The following is a 27,006-nucleotide window of genomic DNA, read 5'->3' on the forward strand; positions in this document are numbered from 1 at the left end:
GCTAATAAACTGTGTATCTGCTATTTGTAGTTTACATACTTGGTAACGCTCTTGGACCGAAATTGTACGATCGTACAACAAATTTTCTAGGAAGCCTAGTAATCTGTTGACTAAAAATAGGAAGGCGATAAATTGTTGGATCACAGGAAGCTCGTGTTATTCACATTGTATACTTGAAAAGTTTTTATCCCTACAGATAAATTCGCAAACTCATTTTCGATGACGTGATGATTACTCTACCGGAGTGGGATACTGTGATGTCTTCATCTGTTTCTCGTAACTGAAAAAGCGCATTGTTGTAGCCACGGAAACAACTTGTTAGATCCGCTTGAGATGGCTTGGCGAGAATGGCACGACCAACTGGACGACCGTCGTTTCATACAACGGCTTACAGACAGGGAATCTACTGTCTGTTGTAAAATCTTCAGACTTTCCTCTCTGTGACACTGGTCAAATTATGTTAATACGTTTAATGCCTGAAAGAGTATAGCTTTATGAAATCGTCCAATAATTTACACAGAAATAACTTACGTAAGTGACACTCACATTGAGGTAAGGAGGAGAGGGGCCTAGCTTATCACGTTACACTACGTTTTAACGCTAAACTTGTGCGTAGTAGTCACGTTCCTTTGGCACCAGGCAACGGGATAAGCGAGGGAGTGTCACAGTCGTCACAACACACTCTAATGCATCGTTGTAAAGTTGAAAATAGTTTGGAACTCTAGCACTCCACTTTGGTACTACTGTGTTAAATGACCGAATTATAGCTGAAAGTAGTGCATCCAATAGGAACTAAGAGCCAGAAGAAACACGTAAGCGAATTCAAAAGGAAATATTGTAAACAGAAGAAGCGCCGAACTGGTGGGCGATGTGAGAGGCAGCGAGCGAAGCCGCCGGCAGCTGTAGCGCGAGGTAAGTGACCCTGGGTTCGGTGATCCTCCGTTACTCACTCGTCTGCGTCCACAAGAACGCAGCGACATCTCGCCACGGCCGCAGCTTTAGCGCTGCTGCTGCTGCTGCTAACGGGAAGAGTCGCGCACGCTAGTTCGTGCCATATTCGAGGCTACATCTACATTCGCACTCCGCAAGCAAACGTATACTATATAAGTCTGCAGGCTTTCGTAGCCGTTGTCGTTAAAGGTAAAATATTCTTGATTGCTAGCCCGCGTCATCTTCCTCTTCAATATCTTCTTACACAGTCGACGTTTCGACCCCTCTGACGGGATCTTCAGAATTGTATGATGTTCCCGGTTAGCTGAATACTGTCAAGGACCCGTGTCGCGTTCGCTTATAACAAGGAGTTCTCCTGCGCTTGTTCTGAAGAAGTGGAGTTATTGAGTGAAATATTTCCGGCTACTGTTGGCAGGCCATCGTCACTGGATAGCGAAAGAGGCAAAGTAAGAGAGGGGAAGTGTGCCTATTTAGCAAGATGTTATTGCCGTACTGCGCAGAGGAGGCTGTAATATTTTAATAAACCTTCGTCCTCTCTTGCCTTGCTTGTTCCGCTACCTATACAGTGACGATGGCCACCAGCAGCGGCCGGAAAATGTTACCCAATAACCCCACTTCTTCAGAACAAGTGTAAGAAAACCCGCTCTAAAGTGAACGCGACACTGGTCTTTGACAATGTTCAGCTAACCGGGAACACCAGACGACGCTGGAGATCCAAACAGAGAGATCGAATCGTGGATAGTGTACGAAAAAATTGATGAGGAACATGACGCGGCCTAACAACCTAGAAGATTTTGCCTTCAGTGACAACGACTGTGAAAGTCTGCAGACTTATAAATATAGGTTTCCTTGCGGAGTGCAAATATCCTATCGGTACCGTTGCTCCTGCCTTTTTCATCGTCAATTTCTATTACATTCGCGTCGCCTCTCTTTGTAAACTCCAGTTTCATTTTACCGGCTTGAAAGACGCTGGAAAAAGCAGAACGTTTCTTGACTTACATTACAACGTGGGGTCTACAAATTTTTAGGGTAACAGCCATGGCAATTTACAACGCGTTTTTATAGCGTATCTTACTAATTTGTTAAACTTTTCCCGTGACGCTCGATAAACAAACCTGTGATTATTCGCGCAGTTGTTCCAGTTGTCTCCATTTTTTCCATTAATCCAGCTAGGTGGGGATTCCAGATCGACGATAAATACCCAAGAATAGGTCTAACGACCGTTTTATAAGCGAAATCATTCGTAGATTAATTAAACTGCCTTACGATTCTTACGATAAATCTCAGTCTGGTATCTGGCTCCCCCACACCTAAATTTATGTGGTCGTTTCATCTAAAATTATATGTATATGTATGTGTTTAAATGTGTGTGAAATCTTATGGGACTTAACTGCTAAGGTCATCCGTCCCTAAGCTTACACATTACTTAACCTAAATTATCCTATGGACAAACACACACACCCATGCCCGAGGGAGGACTCGAACCTCCTCCGGGACCAGCCACACAGTCCATGACTGCAGCGCCTTAGACCGATCGGTATGTATATGTATTAAATGATATGTATATGCCTTATAGACTGATTCCAACGTCTAGGCACTGATGATATAGACATACTACACCGAGTCTTTCTTCTATTTACGCACATTAAGGTTCTGCTCCCTTATTTTTCTCCGGACGCTGATCTCTACATGTGACAACAGTTTACTAACGATGTTGCTTATATACAACTGTGTCATTTGCCAACATTTATATTATACATTCATTTAAATATTTATATACACATTTATTTATTTATTTGTTCGTGTTTCACCAAGACCTGTCTTCTCGAGTCTATCCAGCAAACCGTTTAATATGCATATTTGTATCGTATGCACGAGTAACACATCCTGACACAAGACAGCTCACAGATGGGCGCGCAGTCCTAGCTTGGTGGCATCCCACATGTGCTCAGTACCTCTTGCGTCATCTGACCTGGAAATATATCTCAACCCTTACGTTCGCGGAGTGTTCCTCAAACCATTCTGATACAGTCCGGGAGTAACAGAATGGTGCAGTATCTACACTCTTCAGGTCTCCTGCGATCTGGTTGTAGTCAGACAGTAGGTTCGTTCATCACTTGCTGGTGAAACACAATCCCACATTAACATACGCCTTACTGGGATACGTCCACCAACTGTCCTGCACGGTGCCCTCTTGGCATGGGCGGTGAATGGTCTCAATGGCTGCTGACCGCCAAAACAGTCCAAATTTGAAATGACGAGTGATTTGCACTACTGTCCTCCGTCTGTCTGCTTTTATAATTCACGAAAATTTGCAGTGTGCCCAGTCATCAAAACTTCATTGCTCACGGCCGCGGTTACAGCATACGTTGTGGCCGAGCGGTTCTAGGCGCTTCAGTCCGGAGCCGCGCTGGTGCTACGGCCGCAGGACTGATGACCTCACATGTTAAGTCCCATAGTGCTCAGAGCCATTTACAGCATACGTTGGAAATCCAACGCCGCTACGACTTTGGAGATAAAGTGCACCACGCGTAGGGCCGCGATCAAACGCCCTGGGCTCGACTGTCAAATCGACGACGGTAAAAAGTTTGACGATATTCGATCACATGACACGCTCAACCATTCGATTCGCTTTTGGAACGGATGCGTCCACTCACCAACAGAACACCTGCGTTTATTCACTTGTTAAGAATGTCGTACTTAGTTCCAGTTCTAAAGTAATACCGAGCGTCTCGTGATAGGGTGACACAGTTTTCTTGTACGCTACGTGTCATGTCTTTCACCTGAAAAGTCTCCTACATAACACGCTGAATTAGAAACCAGTCTGGCCGAGCGGTTCTAGGCGCTACAGTCTGGAACCGCGCGACTGCTACGGTCGCAGGTTCGAATCCTGCCTCGGGTATGGATGTGTGCGATGTCCTTAAGTTAGTTAGGTTTAATTAGTTCTAAGTTCTAGGGGACTGATGACCTCAGAAGTTAAGTCCCATAGTGCTCAGAGCCATTTGAACCATTTTTAGAAACCAGTCTTACATTTAGAAAAACTTTGAGGAAGATCTATATGCTTTCCTTATAAAAAATGTTGTCATCTCACCGATCGATTTGAATATTGTAGTGTTTGACGAGGTGTTCACCCATTGGAGACAGTGTGCACTTGTGTTTCTGTGATTTACGAACTGACTTATCCAGTAAGTTACGGAGGAACTTAAACTTAGTCTGGAATCCAAAAGATGGTGCAATTTGGAACTCCTTGCACACAAAAAGCACTATCGGAAATGGTATTTCCATTGAGTCTTGAAAATAAATTTAGGACTAATCTTAGATGGAATATGAAACCCTCTATTTTTTTGTCCAATCTGAGCTATAGGCTAATCGGAACAAAAAGAAGAACTTAATTCTGACCGACAACGCTGTAAACAACTATTAAAGTTGGTAACGAAAGTGAAGCGTCTACAGAAATGTGTGTATGGTACTTGCGATCGTGCCATCACGAAACGTGTGACGAGGTGCCCCACTTGTGTCGCCGGCAAGAGAGTGCGACGCCACGTGCTTTGCATGGCCGAAAAGTAGCTCGTGACCTGCTTCGCTTCGCGGACGGCGGGTATTTTCATCTTCCGCCTTCGAACGTTAGCACATGTCACTCCTTTTCTAAGGGATTTACACAAATCAACACCTTCAAAACTGTACATTCTTTATCGGCATTACGTCGCCTTCCTGAAGTACTACTTGCCGTATACGTTACAAGAGAAAAGTTATGCAACTACGAGACTATAGCGTCGTTTACTTTCCCATGTACGAGGGGTAGTAGTAGTTAAGTTTTAGATATCACAGCGAAAATATAAAATAACGTAATAGATGTTTTATTTGTTTGCATGTCCATGTCTGCAGCGTTGGTAGTCCTACACACTCGCCACATCACCGTAGCAGCCCATCGATGAAGTCGAGTACAGTGCGGTAATGCGTTTTCGGCTGCAACGGAAATGTTACAGCTACGTCAAGCCGAGTCCGAAGACTCCTTTGGCCCTCTCAGGCTCACACAGCTATAACATTTTCGCTGTTGCCTAATGATATACCAGTTTATCTACTGTTTGCACAATTTTGTTTTGTCTCCTCTAGTGGCGTGTGGCGCGGGGATTTCAACGTGTACCAAGAACTTACCTGCAAATAAACAAAAAACTAGTCGCGTAACTTTTTTTGTTCGAAGTGATAAATAAAAATTTGTGACTAGCATTCTTATAGTTATTGAAAAGGAAGGAAGATTAAGTTGGACGTCTTGTCGATAACAAGCTCGAATCGGACAGGGATCGGGTTGGAAATCACCTGTGGCCTTTTCAACAAAACTGTACTGATATTGGCCTTACGTACTTTAGGGTATCCACGGAAAACCTAAATCTGAATTCCTCTACCACTGCACCACCTCGGTTGGTTATACTTCTTTAAAGGTAGACTGTTGGGCATACCAATATGAAAAGGCTAGCCGAATGCGAACGCGGATAACGTGGAAATAAATGACAACTAATTAACTGTTCCTCGACCTCGATTACCCAATCACTCCAGAACGACGCAGATAACGTGAGCACTCAACGTAAGACTTTTCTCACATTGAAAAGCAACGTTTGCGCATACGTGTTGTGTGTTGTTAAAGCGTGTTGACACAAACTGTTCCTTGTGGAGTGGCAGACGTACGCAAACGTGGTGTGCAAGTGCGCACGTTTCCGGGATGTGGTCTCTTGGCTCGTAATTATGCCGTATTAAAGGACCTTGCCCTTCGCGGTAACGGTGCCTGAAAATATGCTTATTCCCGAGCAACTGCCCACTCGTGTAGGAAAAGCGCTTGGCACACACGCGGAGTAGCGGATGCAAAAGAATGACAACGAACTCTTACACTGAGCAGCCGAGCGTTCATACACTGTGCTATCTCCGCTGTATGAATGAAGTGGAAACGAAAGTGAAGTAGGACCGCAAAGGCAAGCCACTCCTGCGAGAACTACATGTCCGACCGACGTGCTAGAAGACTCTCGAGGTCTGGAAGTGGGTGGCGTAACACGGAAGGGAGGTGCGCAAGATAGAAGGCGGGCGTGCTAATGAGATCTGGCGTGATGTGCAACTTCTCCGATCTCCGGTGGGAAGCTCAGTGAATGGGAGGAAAGATGACATAAGACAACTCCAATCTAGACCTGATTACCACATCACGACGTCCACTGCTGGAAGTGATACACAGCGATGACGGAGCATTATTCACGGTCCAGTTGTGCAAAATAAACGCATCTACTGGAGACAGCTCTGATCTGAGAGCTGTATTCTACTAAACAAAACATTTACCGTTTTCTACAAAGAAAGAAGACTGTTTGATATTCAGCAAAATAATAACTCGCTTTGTTTACAGCCATTCATTACTTTATTTGCAGATACTGTTCTGGAGCAATAATCCCTCAGAGGGAATCCTTTCCATAAACTTCAGGCGACTCTGAACGTACCTATTTAAACAGCCAATATCATAAAAAATTTGGCAAAGAGAAATCTCCTAATAAATCAGGATTTACGAAATACGAGAGGTACTTTCATAGACGAAGTAATATACATACTGTCGAAACACTCATTCGAAAGACAAATGACAACCTTTCACGGGCCCAAGAAAGATATAAAAATATTAAAAAAGAATCATAAATTTTGATACCGCGGAGTATTTATTGACAGATTTAAAATTACAGTAAGATGTTAGTAAGGCATCCATCAGTGTAAGCTTAATTTACTACAGACAGACCTTCACCTGTCATGGCCATATAGTCATACTCAACCATGGTGCTACACAAAACACAGCAAGAGCTGACGTCGCCTTAAAGGCAACAAATATTATAACAATAATAACATTTTTACTTTGGAATCTAACTATTATCCTCTGAGTCACCAAGAGTAAGATTTTGAACGAGAAAATGACACTGCCTTGTTTTTTTTTTTTTTTTTTTTTTACCAAGGCTGCTTTATATATTGAATTTCAAAAGGATACTTTAAGATGTGATAATATGGAGCATACTGAAGCGATAACACTGTACTAACACAGCTCTATTCTCAAAAAATTTGGAACTACCACAGTTGTGGGACGGTGGAAGTGTTAGGAAATTTACACGTCTTTATTTGGTGTGTCTCATTATCTGTTCCGTCTACAGCACATTTTCAAATATGTCACTATCAACAACAACGCTTTTGCAGTTCTTGTAGACTGCTGCTGGAGACACGAGCATCAATTAGTAACAAATCATGTGTCTACACGAGCTATAAAATGCATGGCAGCCTGCAGTGGCACTTTTCAACATGCTTTATAAGGAGCAGGAGGAGGAGGGGGAGATTAGTGTCTAAAGTCCCGTCGACAACGAGGTCATTAGAAACGGAGCACAAGCTCGGATTAGGGAAGGATGGAGAAGGAAAGCGGCCGCTCCCTTTCGAAGGAACCATCCCGGCATTTGTCTTAAGCGATGTACGGAAATCAAGGAAAATCTAAATATCTAAATCAGGATGGACGGACACGGGTTTGAACTGTCGCCCTCCCTAAGCTTTATAACATGTCGGCATACTGACAATATTGCACAGCAAGTAAAAAATGGTTCAAATGGCTCTGAGCACTATGGGACTCAACATCTGAGGTCATCAGTCCCCTAGAACTTAGAACTACTTGAACCTAACTAACCTAAGGACATCACACACATCCATGCCCGAGGCAGGATTCGAACCTGCGACCGTAGCGGTCGCGCGGTTCCAGACTGAAGCGCCTAGAACCGCTCGGCCACACCGGCCGCCCACAGCAAGTACCAATATGTAAAATTATCAGTGTACTGCTCCTTGTTCTGATAGTTACTAATATCTGTGTCTCGAGCACAATTAAAAAGGGAATATATATTTGTGCGTTATTTCGCACAAGAGAGTCTCTACAAACTTAGTTTCATCCCGAAATACCCTCTGAATGCAACGTTAATATGCAGCAGTCTATACAAACTTAGTTTCCTACCGAAATACCATTTGAATGCAACATCAATATGCAGCACATTAAATGGATTGCATAAATGTATCTTCGTATGGTGTATATAACGCAGCGACCAATGCCTGCAACTGTCCATACGACATAACGCTGCAGTAAATTCCACAAATGCGGAGATTTAATTACGCAAATAGCACGTATTTTGTAAAGTAAAGGTGCTTCCTTTAGATCAGAATACATGTACATAATGACGAAAAAGTAGCTGGATACGGCCACGATGTTGTGAGACATTACACACAAGACGATAAATAGACGCTTGTTGATGACACTGTGCTGCCAAAATGCGCAAAGATAATCTAACCGGGAAACATACGACATAAACAGCAAAAAATTTTCATTTTTCTCAAATACCGGAGATTGCGTTTAGAGTCGATTTAAGACAGGCGTTGTGATAACTCAGTTGATAGGCCGCAGCTAGCTGAGTTCGAGTCCAAGCCAGACACACCGTTCAGCGAGAAGACGACTGGAAATACTGAGCGAAGTGTGAGGCTGCTGTCACTTTCTCCAGCAGCATTATTTCCTGACAGCAGCCACCGTGGCAAGTAGGATTAGTTTGGCGTGAGCAGGAAGCGGGATGCTGGTCGGTAACCACGCCTTCCCAATTGTGTCGTTATCCGTCGGCTCCACCCAGACCGCGCGTGGCACCGCAGCACACGGCCGTCCTTTCTACCAGTACACCACGTTATTTATGCACATCTCTCATGCTCCTTTCACCTACATAGTCTTGTGGTTAGGATGAGAGCTCCCAGCAGCACTTAACTCACAGCTCCTTCATTCGTCAAATACCAGCGCTACATCGGACAAAGGAAGGTTCAAATGGCTCTGAGCACTATGGGACTCAACTGCTGAGGTCATTAGTCCCCTAGAACTTAGAACTAGTTAAACCTAACTAACCTAAGGACAACACAAACATCCATGCCCGAGACAGGATTCGAACCTGCGACCGTAGCGGTCTTGCGGTTCCAGACTGCAGCGCCTTTAACCGCACGGCCACTTCGGCCGGCTAAAGGAAGGTGAGGCTGTTTTCGCGACTGTCCTGGATGTAGCAATTTTTTTAAAGTAATTCACGCAATAATCAAACAACTTCGTGACCAGAATGATATGATAAATCCCGTATAATAACATCATTTCAAAGATCACTTGAACCGATGAACAACACTAAAAATCTTGTACCAGATTGACATCATATTTTTCGGACGACTCACCTGTTTTGGCTTTCCATCAGCTCCTGGCTACTGCACAGAGATATGATCACTGTATTGTCACATCACATGTCACTATCCTGAAAAAAAAAACAGGAGTATTTCTTTTCCGGAAGGGCTAGCAAATACACTCTTACCCGCGACGGTCTAGCATACTTAATAAGCTCACAGGATATACACCTTGACTTTTACATATCCTTGCAAGTGATAGGAGAGTGCGTAATTAAAGTGCACACAACGTTACAGTTATAATATTACTGTAACTCATCTGCGAACTCTACTTTTCACGTTCGCTAGACTAGCCCATTTACATCATGCGCGAACGAGTGAATGATCGCCTAGACTCTAGACCTCAGTTGAGTAATACGGTCTTAAACTCACATTACACGGCGCATGAAGGAGTGAACATCGACTAGAAAGCTGCTGAGATGTATATCTGGTATGCAAACAGGCCAATAGGCACACAGGCTCATCTAAGACGCCTTGAGTCTGTTGCGTACTTTACTTGTCATGTACATCATGTAAGGCATGATCCACACACTAACGGAAAGTTACGAAATACTTCGAAGAAAACGATCTATTGACAAAGTCAGCACGGAGTCAGAAAATATTCTTGTGAAACACAATTGGCTCTTTATTCAAACCAAATAAAGAGTGCTACCGGAGGTGGATTTCCAGAAGGCTTCTGACACCGTCCCTCACATGCGACGTCTAATCGAATTGCATGCCTGTGGAGTAGCGTCTCAGTTGTGCCACTGGATTCGTGATTTCGTGTCAGAGAAATCACAGTTCGCAGTAATTCACGGGAAGTCATCGAGTGGAGCAGAAGTGATATCTTGGGTTCCGCAAGGAAGTGTTCTAGGCCCACTCATGTTCTTAATTTATATAAACGATTTAGAAGACGATCCGACCAGCCGTTTTAGATTGTGTATGGATGATACTGTCGTTTATACTCTAGTAAATTACTCAGATCAATAGGAACCAAAAAGTAGTTTGCACAAGGTATATGCATGGTGCAAAAAGTGGAAACTGACACTAAACAAAAGAAAATGTCAGGCCCTTAACAATAGCACTGAAAAAATATTCCGTTAAATTTCGGTTTTACGATAAATTATAGAAATTTAAAGGTTGTCTATTCAACTAAATACCTAGGGATTATAATTATGAACAATTTAAATTGGAACCATCACAAAGAAAATGTTGTGGGGACAGCGAACAAAAGACTGCATTTTACTGACAGAACGCTTAGAAGGGGTAACAAGTCTATTAGAGAGACTGTTTACACTTCGTTTGTCTGTCCTCTTCTTGAGTATATCTGCGCTGTATGGGATCCTTACGATATAGAATTGACAGAGGGCAGCTCGTTTTGTTTTATCACGAAATGGGGGAGAATGTTTCACGTATATGATAATCGAGTTGGGCTGGCGATAATTAGAACAAGGTGTATTTTGTTGCGGTACGATGTTTTCACGAAATTTCAATCGCCAACTTTCTCCTAAAAATGCGAAAAGATTTTATTGACCCTCACCTACATATGGCGAAACTACCATCACGATAAAATGAGAGAAATTAGAGTTCGCATGGAGAGATTTAGGTGTTCATTTTTCCCCACGTGCTATTCGAGAGAGATAGTCTGAAAGTGGTTCTGTGAAACCTCTACCAACCACGTTGATGTAAATTGCACAGTACCGTAGTCACGTGGAAAAAGATGAAGAACCAGAACCTACTTTACTATTAAAAAGGAAATTACTGCCTGTTCGCGGTGGTCTAGCGGTTCTAGGCGCTCAGTCCGGAACCGCGTGACTGCTACGGTCGCAGGTTCGAATCCTGCCTCGGGCATGGATGTGTGTGATGTCCTTAGGTTAGTTAGGTTTAAGTAGTTCTAAGTTCTAGAGGACTGATGACCACAGATGTTAAGTCCCATAGTGCTCAGAGCCATTTGAACCATTTTTACTGCCTGTTATGACATTCTCCTTATTCTAAAAATACGTTTAACGGTGTTGGTGACAAAGCTAGCCGACGGTGGGAACTTGCTAGGGGTTTGGCACTGTTAGGGAAGAGAACGAGACAGTTGTGCGGTTTTAAGTCACGCTGGCGCCGACCAGCCGGTACCGGGGAACCGCCCGCAACGCTCACAATTGTGCCATTCCAAGACAGTTCACACAAGCGTACCGAAACCGACATATATTACTCAACTAGCTCAACAGTGAAAATCTTTGCTTCGTTACACAATTACACGACCCAGAACACGTTGCGAGATAAATTGAACATGACAGAATGTGCTAGATTAAGTAAAACTATTCGTAATTGTCTTCCATAAGGTAAGAGAACAATGAAAATTTTGAACGAGAAACAATTTTAACAGTAAAAGAACGAAGAAAACAAAACAGAAAGTTCAGTTAGGTAGACGCCACGTTACATCAGCTAAGATGGCAGATAAGACGGCAGCTAAAAACAAGAGAGAAAATTGTACTAGCATTCCAAGATTCCTTTCAATATTTGTGCATTTCAAGAGACGAATGAGAAACGGAAGTATAGATGAATGAATCAGAAACAGACGTTCAGCTGGTAATAACAAAATAGTGAGATTCCAGACGTAACGTCAAATGAGGATTATAACGCTATTTGAGGGGGCGAAGATCTGTCTGAATAGTAATGAAATTCCCCAAAAATGGAACAAGAGAGAGACAAGGCACAGAAAGCTGTGTACGGCTAAGTTCAAAAATGGTTCAAATGGCTCTGAGCACTATGGGACTCAACTTCTGAGGTCATTAGTCCCCTAGAACTTAGAACTAGTTAAACCTAACTAACCTAAGGACATCACAAACATCCATGCCCAAGGCAGGATTCGAATCTGCGACCGGAGCGGTCTTGCGGTTCCAGACTGCAGCGCCTTTAACCGTACGGCCACTTCGGCCGGCTACGGCTAAGTTTCCAATCCGTAATGTACACGTTATTCACTAAAATTATGATTAACTGCATAGAAAAAACATTGACCGTAGATTTTAATAAGCCAAAGCAAAAAGCTGGCTTTAAAAATGGATATAGCACAATGTCGGGAACGAAACGGCAGAACGGAACAATGAGTATCAGTCAGCAACCAAAGTTTTTGAGAACGCTTCTGACTCAGTTCCAACAAAATTTTTACTGACGCACGTCGGGTGATTTGGCGCAGATACAACCTCAGTTACTATACTAAACTTCGTCAATAATACAGCTGCCATTAAACTTCAGCAAGATAGAAACTCAGAATCAAAATGTGAGTCAGGCTAGGAGGTTCCCTATCACAAAAACTATCCTAATCAGTCAAAGAGGAATTTCACAAAAACTATCCTAATCAGTCCAAGAGGAAGCTCACAGGTCCTTAAATTCGGAAATGAACGTCTAAGTGTTACATGATCGTACATGAATCACCATTTAGCTGATGATAGTGTAATATTTACCTGTAAAGTAGCTTACGTGCAACGACGAGTGGAAAAACTTGGTGTGTTATGCTTGAAAATCATTAAGAATATGACCAAAGTAACATCAAAAATAAAATAGTACAAAAGGAACAGAAAAACGAGTAAGAGCGATCTCGAGTGCTGTTAGTAAACGAAATAGGGTGCTCAAATGCGACCTTGCGATATGACTGAAACGGGAATTACGGCAGTTTAGCTATGAATTTTTAATACAAAAACCATTCAGAAACTGAGGATTGCTCGGTGAGCAACGGAAAGATGGACACTGGGAGTTACTACGAGTGTCAGGATAGGTGAAAAGACTGGAGGAATGACTGCAATGAGACGATAGATCGACCATGGAAACTCTACTGGAGTTCAAGAAATGAGAGACCGACATGGATACATAGTTCAAGATTGTAAATGTACAGAAAAGTCTCTCTCTCTCTCTCTCTCTCTCTCTCTCTCTCTCTCTCTCTGTGTGTGTGTGTGTGTGTGTGTGTGTGTGTGTGTGTCTTTCAATCAGTCTGAATAAAGGTAAAGATTAATGTAAATATAAATCACTCAAGTCAATGAAAATCGGGAAAACGATTATTTAAAAAAAAATCTGTTGTCACGTTCCACCTCATACCCAGAAAGTTCGAAAACAAAAATAGCTGGTTTACTAACTACTGTTGGTCCTACTCATAACCAGCTGTTATCATAAACTCACTACGTAGCACGATCAGTGTAGTGGTTCACTGGAAAAGAGCAAAGTGCGATTTTTTATGTGCTAAGAGGAAACGAAAACAATAAACAGTTTCCTGGGCGATATAAAATAATGTTGAGTACTGTGAAAATGGCATCAGTTGAACCCGCTTATCAGCTAAGATGTGAGTTCTGCGTGCATGACATGGGCATTGGCTGGGACCTCGGCCACACCGCCGAAAGTGCTCCACCGATGCCGCTCTGTTCATCGCGTGGCGCATGCACGACGAATCTATTTTTACCATTCCACAACGTTGTCAGGATCTTATCACAGCTATCGAGGTAACGGACGGATAACGAAAATTTCAAAATACTTCCAATGATGACGGGAATTTGAAATTCAAAGTGATTAAGCCCTGCGTCATAAGCAAAGGTAAAAATGAAACACTTATATTCTTCTTTATTTGCGAGATCCTTTATTTTCAAAGCCACGCAAAGAACTCCGTTTTACCTCACTCCCTTTTACAATGACTTCAACACGCACAGTTCCCTCATTTCATAAATAAATGGAGTAAGGAGTCACTTGTTACCAACTTGTCCGTGTACAAATTCCTGCAACAAAAAATGGTTCAAATGGCTCTGAGCACTATGGGACTTAACTACTGAGGTCATCAGTCCCCTAGAACTTAGAACTACTTAAACCTAACTAACCTAAGGACATCACACACATCCATGCCCGCGGCAGGATTCGAACCTGCGACCGTAGCGTTCGCGCGGTTCCAGACTGTAGCGCCTAGAACCGCTCGGCCACTCCGGCCGGCATTCCTGCAGCAGTTCGCTGTATTAGAAACACTGTTCCTTACAACTGAAAAGATCAGGGGTAGCTACAGCGAAATGTGGTTAAATGGCTTTTATCAAAGAAATATCGGGAACAGTTGTCAAACTTCTACTGTGCTGGCACAGTAAATCATAAGAATTGATTTCCAGGGTAATCGACACTTAAAAAAGGCATACACCTTCGGTGACAAAAAGCAGTTTGCTCCCTTTTTGCAGTTTCGGTATAAATGTAATAATACGTATAAAATTTTGCTGTCTAGGATGAATGCGATGGTGAGGGAACGGCTAAAGAGAGGTGGGCTTGATAGATTTGTCGCCGTACTTCATTCAATTAAAAACTGAAACGATTGAGCGGACGTCGCAACTGCAAGTTAGCACACGAACTGATTAAAAATGGTATGCTCTTCAAAAGACTTGGGAAAATAACTACACTGACGGAAATGGACATTATTACACCACTAAGATCTGGACCGAACACTACCAAACTGGTACTCTTGTATTTCCACGCCTGTGGGGTACACTGATTAAAATTTCGTCCATATGCGAGCATATTCCTAGCATTTTCAGTACAGAAAGTCATTCCTTTAGATCAGAAATGGTGTGAGTACATGATAAGTATTGGATAGGTCTAATATTACTGGAACTTTTCAGGAGGAGATCGCAACATAGCATGCCCAGAGAAATTGCCCGTGCAGTATATCGTTATCTGCAAGTCTCGTGTGAAAGGTCGAATCACCAGCTTGAAGGACATGGGATCAGGACATCGACAAATAGCGCAGACAGTTGACGGTAGTGCAACGACTGCAGAACGAGTGGTGACGAGATGGACAACCGTGTGGCAGGAAGGGTCACAGCAAGACAAAATAGTAGTACTGTTCTGCTGACCCTGACCGACAGACTGATGTCAACAGCTGAAATGCAGCCAGAGTGCCACAGCGAACAGTCGAGTTGCTTAGTTAGTTAGGTACGTGTTCCATAGGTCCTCCGCACGAGTCTTCATCGAAATGATGTGGAACTAGTCGGTTTACGGAATACGTCTACATGATTAACGACAACATTATTGAACACATCTTTCACTCCTACGTATCCAACTGCATTTAAAACAAGGTATTTTTGTATACAGGCTATAAGTTTTTAAATAGAAATTCGTTCACCGAATATAAGGAGTCATCCATGAGGCATGATTTTAGGTTAGATTTCGATACTTGCTTTACTACCTGCCAGACATTGGGCAAATGATCAAAAAATTTGTTGCTGCATACAGAACTCGTTTTTGAACCACTGACAGCTTTAATAATGGGTAATGAAGTCACTTTTTCCTCCAGTGTTGTAGATATGGATACCACTGTTCTACTCAAATTGTAATGAATTTTTTATGATGAACTTCATGAAGTATGTATAGTGACGGTGCAGTTAAAGTGGCTAACTCATAGAAGGGGTATCCACAGGAAAACCGTGGGTGACACCACATATTATTCTTACCGCTCGCTTTTGTGCAATCAATACGTTCTTTCTTGCGCCGAGTCACTCCAGAAAATTATTCCTTACGGCATTTTTGAGTGGAAATAGGCAAAATATGCCAGAAGGTTGAGTCATTTGTTTCCAAGACTGACAATTATACGAATATCAAAAGTAGCCGAACTTAATTGTTTGAGACCTGAGTTATGCTTCTTACGGTTCAAGTTTTCAACATATACACCCAAAAAATTGGAGAATTCTACACTATTTACTGACTCCTCTTCACGTGCTACATCAGTTCTTAGTATTACTCTGTTGTACAGAACACAGTATAGTGTCATTTCTTAGAATTTAAGGAGAGTCCATTTTCAGAGAACCACTTAATAATTCTTTGAAAGACATCATTTACAGTCTCTTCTGTGGCTTTCTCTCTAATCAGATTTATTATAGTACCAGTGTTGTCTGAAAAAGAACCGATCCTATTTGTTGAATGTTATTCACATATATATAAGCAACAGGAGATGACAAAAATTGAACCTTGTGGGCCTCCATATGTGATTTCTTCAAAGTCACTAACATTTTATACCCTTCCAACATTGTTTGAACTAATCAACACAACTTTCTGCATTGTTTGTTAAGTGTGATTCAAACCAACCCTCTGTAAAATCACAAACTCCATAAAACTTGCGTTTTTCTAAGAATGTAATATGATCTCCCCTGCCTTGAAAAAAATCACAAAAATACCAACTGGCGATATTTCATTACTTAAGACATGTAATTTTGGTAAATGAATGCATAAACAGCATTCTCCGTCACGAAACCATTCTCGAATGCAAACTGTGATGTGCTAAGTAAACTGTTTCTACTTAGATGTAAGACTACTCTTGAGTGCATTACTTTTTCGAATATTTTGGAAAGATACGTCAGTAAGGAAAGAAATTGGGCGATGATCATTTAAATCTTTCTTCTCACCTTTCTTATGAAGAGACTTAACAACTTAATATCTTAATCTGTCTGGAAAAAGTCCCTGTGCCAGTTACGCATTACATACATCCGTGAGGACATAACTTATTGAGTTAGAACAATTTTTCATAATTCTGTTTGAAATTCCATCAACACCATATGAGCATTTGCCTTTTATTTATAATTTTTAGAATTCTATTAACTTCAGTGAAGGATGTTGGTGCTGCTTCTAGCTGCTTAAAGTTTCGTGGAATGATTTTTTGAATATATTATCCTGCTTCTTTGACTAAACCATTTAATCCTATTTTTGGCGCTACATTAAAAAAGTGATTGGTAAAAGTACTAGCAACCTGTGAATTATTTGTCGCAACATTGTCATTTAGTTTGTTGTGGTGTCTTGTACACTGACTGGCCGTCCTGTCTCCTATTTGACAATATCCCATGTAATTTTAATCTTATTACCAGCATTATTAGTAATGTGTCAGGATGTATATACACCTTGATATTTTAATGACGTTCCTTAAAATATTAGAGTATTTTTTGTAGAGTGCAAGTAATGTAGATTTTTGATTTATCCTGGCCTTAGCATAAATTACCTTCTGTTTCTTACATGAGATTTCATTCTTTTAGTTATCCATGGCTTACTTGCTTTTTCTTTTTGATGGATTTTCTGGACAACTTTTTAGGAATGCGAGTTTCAAATACTGAGACAGATTTACCGTGGAATAAATTGAATTTGGCATTAGCATTTCTTTCTATATATACATCACCCACACCATTTCTTTTAACTTACACTTAAAACATGGGTTCCTGTTCTCATTACTAAGCCTTACTGCCTTGTACAAGCCTGCCTCACGGCTGTAAGTTGCTATACTGTTTATTTCCATTAATTGTGCATCATCATCAGCTAGACCATTGACAAATGGGTACACATTAATTGTTTCAGCCTGAGCACTATCTATAAAATTGTTATCAATCAGCTTCCTACTATCTTCCTGAACACTAGTTAGAATACTGAGCACTCAAATTAGATTGAAACATTCAGATAATGATCCAATTCATTTTTCCTGTTCGTATCTTTTAAGAAATCTACAGGGAAAACTCCACAAACTACTAACTGCTTCTTCTTATCTGACAGGTCGCTCAATAATGCATTTAGATATCTCATAAATAGCTGAAAGTTTGCTAGAGCGCATCTGTAGTCTGTTACAATTACCAGAGAAGTATTCTGCAGTAATACGAGGGCAGTTCAATAAGTAATGCAACACATTTTTTTCTGAAACAGGGGTTGTTTTATTCAGCATTGAAATACACCAGGTTATTCCCCAATCTTTTAGCTACACAACACTATTTTTCAACGTAATCTCCATTCAATGCTACGGCCTTACGCCACCATGAAATGAGGGCCTGTATGCCTGCACGGTACCATTCCACTGGTCGATGTCGGAGCCAACGTCGTACTGCATCAATAACTTCTTCATCATCCGCGTAGTGCCTCCCACGGATTGCGTCCTTCATTGGGCCAAACATATGGAAATCCGACGGTGCGAGATCGGGGCTGTAGGGTGCATGAGGAAGAACAGTCCACTGAAGTTTTGTGAGCTCCTCTCGGGTGCGAAGACTTGTGTGAGGTCTTGCGTTGTCATGAAGAAGGAGAAGTTCGTTCAGATTTTTGTGCCTACGAACACGCTGAAGTCGTTTCTTCAATTTCTGAAGAGTAGCACAATACACTTCAGAGTTGATCGTTTGACCATGGGGAAGGATATCGAACAGAATAACCCCTTCGGCGTCCCAGAAGACTGTAACCATGACTTTACCTGCTGAGGGTATGGCTTTGAACTTTTTCTTGGTAGGGGAGTGGGTGTAGCGCCACTCCATTGATTGCCGTTTTGTTTCATCGCCTGTAACAATCTTTGACAAGAAACTGTCACCCTCAGCCACATGACGAGCAAGCAATTCCGCACAGATGGTTCTCCTTTGCTCTTTATGGTGTTCGGTTAGACAACGAGGGACCCAGCGGGAACAAACCTTTGAATATCCCAACTGGTGAACAATTGTGACAGCACTACCAACAGAGATGTCAAGTTGAGCCCTGAGTTGTTTGATGGTGATCCGTCGATCATCTCGAACGAGTGTGTTCGCACGCTCCGCCATTGCAGGAGTCACAGCTGTGCACGGCCGGCCCGCACGTGGGAGATCAGACAGTCTTGCTTGACCTTGCGGCGATGATGACACACGCTTTGCCCAACGACTCACCGTGCTTTTGTCCACTGCCAGATCACCGTAGACATTCTGCAAGCGCCTATGAATATCTGAGATGCCCTGGTTTTCCGCCAAAAGAAACTCGATCACTGCCCGTTGTTTGCAACGCACATCCGTTACAGACGCCATTTTAACAGCTCCGTACAGCGCTGCCACCTGTCGGAAGTCAATGAAACTATACGAGACGAAGCGGGAATGTTTGAAAATATTCCACAAGAAATTTCCGGTTTTTTCAACCAAAATTGGCCGAGAAAAAAATGTGTTGCATTACTTATTGAACCGCCCTCGTAACTCACAATCACACACTTCTTAATGCTTATCCACACAAGAAGTGCTTGTTTCATATTTATGACTTTGTGTCCAACTTTTACACATGTTGCGATTCCTCCTTTCTCCATGTTGGCTCAACAAGAAAATGATGCTAGCCTATATTCCGACCGAGCGAGGTGGCCCAGTGGTTAGCACACTGGACTCGCATTCCGGAGGACGACGGTTTAAACCCGCGTCCGGCCATCCTTATTTAGGTTTTCCGAGATTTCCCTAAATCGCTTCAGGAAAATGTTGGTATGGTTCCTTTTAAAGGGCATTGGCGATTTCCCCATCCTTCCCTAATCCGATGGGACCGACGACCTCGCTGTTTGGTCCCCTTCCCCCAAATCAACCAACCAATCTATAATCCCTGACATTTAACTTCGGCATCCCTGCAGTTTTGTAGCGTTCAGACACAGAAAAGCTATCACTCCAGAATTTTTCACGTCTTCTAGACATACAGGGAGTTCATGTCACGTGCTTTTCAGCCCCATGATGTTCTAGTGAAACACACTAATTTTACCAGTTCGATATAGAATCAGCCAAAGTTGTAAGATCACTTGTAATTTAATTGGTGACTGAATTGATGACTGAACTCATTTTCAAATCAGCTTGCGAGACGGAAAGTTAAAATTACAATTTTGTCCAACAGTGCTGGCTCCGAGACACGGGCAGTTATGCTGCTGAAAGATTTCATCACCGTCGGGGAAAACATCAAGCATGAAGGGCTGCAGGTGGTTCGCAGTTGTCAGCGTGTCTACCACAGGTCCAATGCAAGCGCAGGAGAATGTCTCCCACAGTATAATACTGCTCCCACCAACCTGCGTCAGTGGCTCGATGCACGTTTCGGGCCGCCGTTCACCTCGATGACGACGTTTTTGGGGACGACAGTCGACCTAGTGTAGCAAAAATGTGATTCACTCGAAGAGCCGACACGTTTCCATTGGTCGACGGTAGAATATCGATGGTCCCGCGCCCACTGCAATCGTAATTGACGATGTCGTCGGGTCAACATGTGAACACGTAGGAGTGGTCTGCTGCCGAGCTCCATGTTCAACAATGTACGACGAACGGTGTGCTCCGAAACACTTGTGCGTGCACCAGCATCGTATTCTTTCGGCAGAGATGTCACAGATCACCATCTATTCTCCTCTATAGGGCGGACAAGACTTTGAACGTCACGTTCTGTGAAGAGTCGTGGACATCCAATCATTTAGCGCCTAGTGGTAGTTTCACTGTCATTCTACTTCTTTCCGTAGATGCTCACGAGAGTAGCACATGAACATTCGACCATCTTCGCCAGTTTCGACATACTCATTCACAGGCTCTGTGGAACAATAATCTGCCTTTGTCAAAGTCGCTAAACTCAATGCTGCCTATATTTTCACTAGGGTGATCCTCTGCTTACATGCTTATGTTACGCGTCACGTGCCCGCAACACCATCAGAGGCGGCAACCAACGCCGCGGTAGGCAGTGGTCATAATGTCTCGGCTGATCAGTGTACGCACCAGACAGGCAAAACACTATTTTCCGAAATAGCATATAAACCGTGTTAAGGCGAGAATAAACATATAACTGGTAGTCTACTTCCTCCGCTGACAGACGGAAACCTCAGGTAAGGGGTGCCCTATCAGTATGTAGGAAATGTCTTTATTACAACTTCTAGTTATCAATAACAAAACAGTTAATACAATAAAAGTACAAATCAACAACCACACTACAACTTTTTAACGAGTTTAAGTATATTAGTTGCGTGTCCTTTTATTCTATTAATTGTTTTATCTGTGATCGTTGGACGTTGTGATAAAGATGTTCCTTATATCCTGATAAGGCGCCCTCTTCCTGAGATTTCCTTGTGGCAACTGAAGAAGTGGACTATCAGTTATATGTGTGTTCTGTCACTGTTCATGGTTAAATTTGACTTTAATATACGTATATGTGTAGTTTTTAAATAGTTTATATGCTATTTCTGAAAATGTTATTTTGGCTGCCTGGTACGTATATCCTGGTACAATACGTTCTCTAGCTTGTTATATGCACTCAATATTTTTATTAACAGTTTACTGGATAAAACTGTAATTTTAATTTTCCGTCTCGCAAGATGATTTGAAAATGGGTTCAGGTAACCCGAAACTAGTCATCAATTAAATAAAAAGTCAATCACTGTTTCGATATCAAACTGGTTAACACAAGTTGTTGTCCTGCAATTAATCAAAAATGGTTCAAATGGCTCTGAGCACTATGGGACTTAACATCTGTGGTCATCAGTCCCCTAGAACTTAGAACTACTTAAACCTAACTAACCTAAGGACATCACACACATCCATGCCCGAGGCAGGATTCGAACCTGCGACCGTAGCCGTCACGCGGTTCCAGACTGAAGCGCCTAGAACCACACGGCCACACCGGCCGGCTGGAATTAATCCAGCATGCTAGAAATCCATAAACTAATTTTACTTTTCTGGAAACTGTTACACATATTATGGTCCCGTTCTGCTCTAATTTCTTTCAATGCTGTCTGCGTGTAAGCTGACGCTAACCTAAGCAATGTATCTCTCTGATTACATTAATCACAAGGATTTTGTTTTATGTATATGTGCCCTACCTCCCTTAAACTTTCTGCAGAATGCTCACCCAATCTGTCCATCGCCCTCCTATCCAGGTTCAGACCATGATTTGTGTATTTCTATCCCCCAACTGCAGCAACAGGCACGACACAGATATGAGACTTGGTTTCAGTTAAAATCAATCCCCTCAGCTGTTTGTTTGCATGTCTCCAGCCTTGTTAACCCAGGGATGGTCGAGGCACTGCATAGCCCTTCACAAACGTCACATGAGTGTGTGCTTTTGCTACTACTATTTCCTCCAGGTCTCCTTTAATACAACACTCCACGATGCTAGAAAGGCTGTTTCTTGGAAGCTGGGTTGAGATCTCGAATTGCCATGCGTCTTATGCGGCTGGCGCCATACCACAGGCAATAGACAACATGGTGCAGCGCCACAGTCAACTAGAACACTGAGTGGCCTTCAGTGCTGTTCAGCGATGAGTCTTGCTCCTGTATGTGGCGATCGCACCGACTCCAGCGCGGCCATAGAACACCTGGTGAAACGTCACACGAAGCAGCCGAGATACGTAACTCTCTAACTTCTGGAATATTATATATGACAAAACTGATTTGGTAGTAGCTGAAGGGAGGCTGAATGTTCGGCAGCATGTAGCAAGAATGAGAAGTAAACTCTATTGTTACACATTTCATGACCAGCGTACGACATGGCACATCGCAGCATGGTGATGCAACTCCCCTTACTGCAATCCACACCACAAACGGCTTGAAGACTGTATAAATATTTGACTGACCTTTCCAGTCCCCCCTATTTATCGCCTACAGAGATGCTACTGAGATGCTACGGGAAGATATAGGGCTTCCAACCAGTCTCGAACCACCAAACCGAGCGGGGTGGAGCAGTTGCTAAGACAATGGACTCATATTCTGGAGGATAACGGTATAAATCGACGTCAGACCACCGAGATTTAGATTTTCCGTGATTTATTTAAACCGCTTATGGCACATGTTGGGACTGTTGCTTTGAAAGGACATGGTCGATTTCCTTCCCCATCCTTTGCCAATCTGGATGGCTGGATGGGGATTTGACCCGTCATCCTCCCGAATGCGAGTCTAGTGTGCCAAACTCCGCGCCGCCTTCATGTTAGTGAAGGACACGTGCCCACGGATGCGCCAGTAAGCACTAATCATGTTCCTCAGATAGTGAGTGTGAAATGAAAGCCTTAGACTGTGACTATTTATAATTGGTGTTAGTTCCTGTAATTGTTGTTGTTGTTGTGGTCTTCAGTCCTGAAACTGGTTTGATGCAGCTCTCCATGCTACTCTATCCTGTGCAAGCTTCTTCATCTCCCAGTACCTACTGCAACCTACATCCTTCTGAATCTGCTTAGTGTATTCATCTCTTGGTCTCCCACTACGATTTTTACCCTCCATGCTGCCCTCCAATGCTAAATTTGTGAGCCCTTGATGCCTCAAAACATGTCCTACCAACCGATCCCTTCTTCTAGTCAAACTGTGCCACAAACTTCTCTTCTCCCCAATCCTATTCAATACTTCCTCATTAGTTACGTGATCTACCCACCTTATCTTCAGCATTCTTCTGTAGCACCACATTTCGAAAGCTTCTATTCTCTTCTTGTCCAAACTATTTATCGTCCATGTTTCACTTCCATACATGGCTACACTCCACACAAATACTTTCAGAAACGACTTCCTGACACTTAAATCTATACTCGATGTTAACAAATTTCTCTTCTTCAGAAACGATTTCCTTGCCATTGCCAGTCTACATTTTATATCCTCTCTACTTCGACCATCATCAGTTATTTTACTCCCTAAATAGCAAAACTCCTTTACTACTTTAAGTGTCTCATTTCCTAATCTAATTCCCTCAGCATCACCCGATTTAATTTGACTACATTCCATTATTCTCGTTTTGCTTTTGTTGATGTTCATCTTATATCCTCCTTTCAAGACACTGTCCATTCCGTTCAACTGCTGTTCCAAGTCCTTTGCTGTCTCTGACAGAATTACAATGTCATCGGCGAACCTCAAAGTTTTTACTTCTTCTCCATGAATTTTAATACCTACTCCGAATTTTACTTTTGTTTCCTTTACTGCTTGCTCAATATACAGATTGAATAACATCGGGGAGAGGCTACAACCCTGTCTCACTCCTTTCCCAACCACTGCTTCCCTTTCATGCCCCTCGACTCTTATAACTGCCATCTGATTTCTGCACAAATTGTAAATAGCCTTTCGCTCCCTGTATTTTATACCTGCCACCTTCAGAATTTGAAAGAGAGTATTCCAGTTAACATTGTCAAAAGCTTTCTCTAAGTCTACAAATGCTAGAAACGTAGGTTTGCCTTTTCTTAATCTTTCTTCTAAGATAAGTCGTAAAGTTAGTATTGCCTCACGTGTTCCAACATTTCTACGGAATCCAAACTGATCTTCCCCGAGGTCCATTTCTACCAGTTTTTCCATTCGTCTGTAAAGAATTCGCGTTAGTATTTTGCAGCTGTGACTTATTAAACTGATAGTTCGGTAATTTTCACATCTGTCAACACCTGCTTTCTTTGGGATTGGAATTATTATATTCTTCTTGAAGTCTGAGGGTATTTCACCTGTCTCATACATCTTGCTCACCAGATGGTAGAGTTTTGTCATGACTGGCTCTCCCAAGGCCGTCAGAAGTTCTAATGGAATGTTGTCTACACCCGGGGCCTTGTTTCGACTCAGGTCTTTCAGTGCTCTGTCAAACTCTTCACGCAGTATCTTATCTCCCATTTCGTCTTCATCTACATCCTCTTCCATTTCCATAATATTGTCCTCAAGTACATCACCCTTGTATAAACCCCCTATATACTCCTTCCACCTTTCTGCCTTCCCTTCTTTGCTTAGAACTGGGTTGCCATCTGAGCTCTTGATATTCATACAAGTGGTTCTCTTCTCTCCAAAGGTCTCTTTAATTTTCCTGTAGGCAGTATCTATCTTACCCCTAGTGAGACAAGCCTCTACATCCTTACATTTGTCCTCTAGCCATCCCTGCTTAGCCATTTTGCACTTCCTGTCGATCTCATTTTTCAGACCTTTGTATTCCTTTTTGCCTGTTTCATTTACTGCATTTTTATATTTTCTCCTTTCATCAATGAAATTCAATATTTCTTCTGTTACCCAAGGATTTCTACTAGCCCTCGTCTTTTTACCTACTTGATCCTCTGCTGCCTTCACTACTGCATCCCTCAGAGCTACCCATTCTTCTTCTTCTGTATTTCTTTCCCCCATTCCTCTCAATTGTTCCCTTATGCTCTCCCTGAAACTCTCTACAACCTCTGGTTCTTTCAGTTTATCCAGGTCCCATCTCCTTAGATTCCCACCTTTTTGCAGTTTCTTCAGTTTCAATCTGCAGTTCATAACCAATAGATTGTGGTCAGAATCCACATCTGCCCCTGGAAATGTCTTACAATTTAAAACCTGGTTCCTAAATCTCTGTCTTACCATTATATAATCTATCTGTTACCTACTAGTATCTCCAGGATTCTTCCAGGTATACAACCTTCTTTTATGATTCTTGAACCAAGTGTTAGCTATGATTAAGTTATGCTCTGTGCAAAATTCTACAAGGCGGCTTCCTCTTTCATTTCTTCCCCCCAATCCATATTCACCTACTATGTTTCCTTCTCTCCCTTTTCCTACTGACGAATTCCAGTTACCCATGACTATTAAATTTTCGTCTCCCTTCACTACCTGAATAATTTCTTTTATCTCGTCATACATTTCATCTATTTCTTCATCATCTGCAGAGCTAGTTGGCATATAAACTTGTACTACTGTAGTAGGCATGGGCTTTGTGTCTATCTTGGCCACAATAATGCGTTCACTATGCTGTTTGTAGTAGCTAACCCGCACTCCTATTTTTTTATTCATTATTAAACCTACTCCTGCATTACCCCTATTTGATTTTGTATTTATAACCCTGTAATCACCTGACCAAAAGTCTTGTTCCTCCTGCCACCGAACTTCACTAATTCCCACTATATCTAACTTTAACCTATCCATTTCCCTTTTTAAATTTTCTAACCTACCTGCCCGATTAAGGGATCTGACATTCCACGCTCCGATCCGTAGAACGCCAGTTTTCTTTCTCCTGATAAGGACGTCCTCTTGAGTAGTCCCCGCCCGGAGATCCGAATGGGGGACTATTTTACCTCCGGAATATTTTACCCAAGAGGACGCCATCATCATTTAATCATACAGTAAAGCTGCATGTCCTCGGGAAAAATTACGGCTGTAGTTTCCCCTTGCTTTCAGCCGTTCGCAGTACCAGCACAGCAAGGCCGTTTTGGTTAATGTTACAAGGCCAGATCAGTCAATCATCCAGACTGTTGCCCCTGCAACTACTGAAAAGGCTGCTGCCCCTCTTCAGGAACCACATGTTTGTCTGGCCTCTCAACAGATACCCCTCCGTTGTGGTTGCACCTACGGTACGGCCATCTGTATCGCTGAGGCACGCAAGCCTCCCCACCAACGGCAAGGTCCATGGTTCATGGGGGGGTTCCTGTAATTAGTAAAAAGAAATAAGCAAGAGGAAGAACTCATGCAGACAGTTATTGTGGCGATCGCACTAGGCCGAAGTGCCTCATTTCAAAGCAGTTCGAGGTCAACGAGTCAACAAGGTGTGAAAACAGTGAATCTGCTCCCAAAAGCACACTTCGATAAATGAAACTGGCAACCGCCTTACGAGTGCCCGTACTCCACGGCTAGCAGCACGTTACGGACGGAAGTGTTACAACATTCGGCACTTTCTCCACCATATCATTGCACCTTTCAGGTGGGCCTACGTGTCTGTCATTTCCCGGCTACCTACAAAAAGCTGCTCGCTGCAGGTTTTACGTACAAATACCCACCATCTCGGCCATTTTGCGTAGTTACCATCGGCATAATAGCGAGATTCCGCATTTACCTTCCAGACATGTAGAACCTAGTTCCGCAGTCGCTTCTGAACATTGTCGAGATACTTCTCACGAAAAACTTAAAACAGCAGTTTTAACAAGAAATACACTACTTTCCGGCTATCGTGTATGAAAAAGTCTCTAAGTAGAGCGTTTAAATACTAATGAGAAACCAAAGGCTACTGTATGAGGTTTATAGTTTAAACAGCAACTAGTCACAGTTAAAAGTTTATCTGTCTCAGATTATTACCGGTTTTGGATTTTTTACAAAGCCATCTTCAGATGACTCTTATAGATTTCTTAGCTTTCCTGCTGGGGCCTCGTTTTGCACTCGTTACTGGTTTAGT

General features: G+C 42.5%; 1 protein-coding gene across 2 annotated transcripts in view; it reads right to left on the reverse strand.

The window, feature by feature from the left end:
- Positions 1 to 27,006, reverse strand: part of LOC124721435 (ATP-binding cassette sub-family G member 8) — a 323,750-nt gene that overhangs the window by 198,302 nt on the left and 98,442 nt on the right. Inside the window, exon 2 of one of the 2 annotated variants that reach the window (XM_047246413.1) lies at positions 9,187 to 9,263. The exons of the other annotated variant lie outside the window; for it this stretch is intronic. The gene's annotated coding sequence lies outside the window, so the exon portion shown is untranslated. The remainder of the gene's footprint in view (positions 1 to 9,186; positions 9,264 to 27,006) is intronic. 2 annotated transcript variants of the gene reach the window in all.

This window comes from Schistocerca piceifrons, chromosome X (assembly GCF_021461385.2).
Source record: "Schistocerca piceifrons isolate TAMUIC-IGC-003096 chromosome X, iqSchPice1.1, whole genome shotgun sequence".
In the NCBI taxonomy this organism is placed as follows: Eukaryota; Metazoa; Arthropoda; class Insecta; order Orthoptera; family Acrididae; genus Schistocerca; species Schistocerca piceifrons.